We start from the raw sequence: 4,287 nt of genomic DNA, 5'->3' as shown, positions 1-4,287 counted from the left end.
CTAATTTCTCACTGAAGCAATTTTAAAAATTCAGAAAAAAAGTTTAACATTTTGGGGGGGCCACAACAGACGCTATGTTATGTTTTTTGCATAAAAAAAGGACCACTTTATGTGGCCCCCCTTTTTAAGCCCTTAATCTCCACCATTTCCAAAAATAAATAGTAGTATAGAAAGTAGACTTGAAGCACTTTGACTCTTGTTCTTGTTGCATCTTCAAATTTGGAGTGTAACTATGTTCAATTTGTCGTTGAAGTTCAAACTTTGCTGATTTGAGAAAAAAAGTGGCATCTTAAGACCCCCTTTTGGTAATACAACTTGGTGCACATACCCTTTGTGAATAAGAATTGTACTTTTAAAAGCATATAAAATTTATAAAATGTGCCTCAATGTATTATCAAGTACAAGGTTGTATTAGAAACATTCCCTATTCAAAACCTTCTTGATGGGTATTCAGGGTCACTCTTAAGTTACCAATAAATTATAGGCCTAATAGGCAAAAATTTATTAAGATTTAACTATGAAAACCCCATTTATAAATCATCAAAGAAAGTATTAGAAAAACTCTTAGGTAAATTATACTAGCCTTAACTGAAACCACTATCCTATGGATCTTTGTTATATTCAATAATTTGAAGACTTTAATAATGCTATAATAATTTTGGAATTAGGTAAATTTTTAATGTTGTTTTTAGTTGTGTTTGTCCCTAATTACAATTGGATGTTCTTGTCCCTAATCACATTTTTTGGGTGATAATGATTGGATATGTTTATTCTTAATCATATTTGTTGATTATGATTGGATGTGTTTGTGTCAATCATAATTACTATGAATAGAAGTGTGTCCTATTCAAAAGTAATGATAGATAGAAGTGTTTTCTCCCATCCAAAATTTGTGTATGACCTCAAATAGATGTGTTTATCCCTATTCTTGGTTATATGAGTATATGTGTTCTTCCCTATCCTTGGATGAATTCCAATAAGGTCAATCCTATTAAGGAAGCGTAGTGAGGGTAGATCCACTATTGCTTGTCATGAGTAGTGTATTTTTTATGAACTAATGATTGTTTCATCAAGTATTTTTAGTCTACTTATCCCCATTGGAGAATGATGCAATAAGGGAGGTATTGGGAATATCACATCATTTCCATTGGTTTGTTGGTTTGTCATAAAAATATGTTTTGAGGAGTGTTTTCTTGTACTATGATTTTTAAACAACTCATCTATTTTCTTATAGTATAGGAGATAACAATTGAATAGAAGTACATGATTGTTTTATGTATAAAAAAAATTGACTTATATAAACTCATCCCAAAATCTTAAACAAACTTGGGATTCATCGTTCTTTTTGGAAATATGCGGTGTGTATGCAAGGAATGCCATATTTCTAGCTAGCTTTGTAAGATATTAGTGAGGAAAATGAATAACATAATCCCACATTATTAGGATGGTATATTATCTTTCCAAGTATGTTTAGATTTTTATTTTGAGTATTATATGGTGAGCTTTACAAGTGAATAGAATAAGATTGTGGTAAAAATCAGTCATTGCATTATTCAAAATAGTGCAGAAGGCATATAGACATTGATTAGAAAACTTAAGGAACTAGAGGAGGAGCATGTTGTGGAGTCCACCCTTGCTAGAAAAAAAATGAGGATCATAAAATTAAGTAAAAGGGTAAACAAGTGCAATAGACTAAACAAAAAGGGTCAAGTTCTTAGACTAGAGGCCGCAAGAAGAAGAATTTTGATGAGGAGAAAAATGAGCAATTAGGCCTGGAAAATTTTCCTAACAAAACTTACCAATAGGAATTAGAGTAAAAATCTTCAAGAAATGTAGTAGGGCTTATTTTTTGTTTTTTCTTAGGTTATTTAGTCTCTTTTTGTTCTCTATAGTTCGGTTACTATTTGGTTGTTCCTTTTCTTTTGGTAGGATTTTGTAAAAAGGGTTTCAAGTCCCTTCAAAACTCATTTTACCATTAAATAAAAAATGCACAATCCCATTTATTTCAAAAAAAAATTAATTTCTTTTTAGCTATTTGATAACATATAAACCACCTAGCAAAGGGTAGCTTACTAGACTATTGATTTTCATACAGTCTCCATGATTGTCCTACAACACTACTTGCAACAATCATGGTCTAATAAAAATAATTATATGATCTCTAGCATATAACACAACTTGCTAACCATACACACCTTATCAAAAACCATCTTTTAATCTTTAATCTTTTTTCACATCTACTTACTCCATACTATCTCTTCCTAACATGTTTATCTACAACTAACATGTTTCTAGTGAAATTCATAGCATAAAATATCAGCTTATGCATAATATCTCAGCTATTTTGTAGATCTTCTCCCTAGGGACATCTCCACATGGATAGGAGCATTTTCTCCCTCTACAATATCCTTAGATAAAATTTTAAATGTCAAGTTAGTTTACTTTAGTTGAAATATCCAATAAGATGGATATGCTCACTAAAGTGTGGGTAAAATGTAGTGTCAAAATTACACACCACATGACACAAAATCTCCTATTTAGCTTGAAAAAACAATAATATTGCATTTATGCTATGATAACATGAAAATGATAATTTTGTAGAAAAATATTCTCAATATGGAGTTTTTTGAGTCTCATTTTCCTAGATGAAAGCACCATGTGATTATGTCTATGTGGCACACTAGCATCCCATAAAAATGTGTGACTTAATTGACATATGCATAGCACACTAGTGTCCCACAAAAATAGAAATATTGTATAAGTTGATATTTTCAATTATATATCTTTAAATAGGAGATAAAGAAGATTGTTGGGTAATAATTTATTTGTTGATCATGTAGCAAGAAGTTAAACTCCCAAAGAAGAGACTAATTTTCTTCACTATGCTTAGATACAATGACATATTATAATGCTCAATGTTTCTCCTGAATCTCAAGTCAATCACCTTCTAATTAATCACCATTCATCATTTGTCACGTTAAAGCATTTTAATTGTGTTTAAGGTCAAGTATAAGAGGACATCAAGGTTAAGCTCAAGACAAGCACACCTTATTCCACCCATCATCTACATATTTGTTTAGAGGTCAAAGTTTAATTTCTACAATTTAAAGATCATTTCAACACAAAAATCATTTAAGAGAAAATTTGATACAATTTTAAATTATATTAATTAAATCATATTAGTTGTAACATTTATACAATAAAATTTTAGTAAAGACATTAAATAAAATCATTTTTTTTTTAATTCAAATTAAAATTTCTCTAAATTTCCTCATACAAAATATATTTTATTTGTTATAAAGTTTTTAAAATATATTCAAGTTGTTATAAATATTTAAAATTTATTAAAACACTCAAATTTCTTTAATCTAATTTCAAACTTTCACAAAATTTGACAACTAAAATATATATATTTTTTTTAAAAAGCTATTTATAAAATGAAGTAAGTTGTTTAATTGCATAACAATTGTTGTAAAAGTTTTGCAAACATTCAATAAAAAAAGAAATCACAAAATTTAAGAGAAATATATAAAACATATTATCAAAGATGCTATCACTATATTTAAAAAGAAATCCCTTCAAATTTCTATATGATATATTTATTATGTAATTTTTTTTAATAATATTTACGCTAAAATCATAAGTAACAGCTAAATTGTTATTAAAAAAAACCTAATTCCCTAATCTTATATACATATTTCACAGAATATAGCAACTAATATGCATCGAGATTTTCAACTATTTTTAAGGCCTATAATTTTCATAATTTAAATACCTTGTATTTCATTAAAACGGCTCTTTTCATAAGAAATTTGTAGTGATTTGATTTTATTACACTAACAATAAATTATTCAAACTGAAATTGCAGGAAGAGAAGGCGAGTAAAAGGGTGTTGTAATTTTATGGGAAGGGAAACTAACAAAGCAAACGAACATTAAAGATGAGATAATTATAAATAGCTAATGATTTGAGAAGTCAATACTTCCTCCCTATAATTCTAAGTGAATGAATCGCGGAAAAGGACTTGTGATTTTCTGGGTCAGTGAAAACGAGCAAAGTCGTAAAAAAAAGGTTATTCATGGTATAATTTGATAGACTTTCAAAAAATGTGAAAATTTACAGAACTTTAGTAAACGCCACAAATTTGCATAACTTCATTAAACGATATTCATTGTATTATCTGATAGACTTTGAACAAGTGCAGGAATTTGGAGAAATTTAATAAACGGTATTCATTGTACTATCCAATAGACTTTGAACAAGAACATAAATTTACAAAACTTTAAT

This window comes from Cryptomeria japonica, chromosome 2 (genome assembly GCF_030272615.1).
Source record: "Cryptomeria japonica chromosome 2, Sugi_1.0, whole genome shotgun sequence".
Lineage (NCBI taxonomy): Eukaryota > Viridiplantae > Streptophyta > Pinopsida > Cupressales > Cupressaceae > Cryptomeria > Cryptomeria japonica.
Note: the sequence above shows the minus strand (reverse complement) of the source record.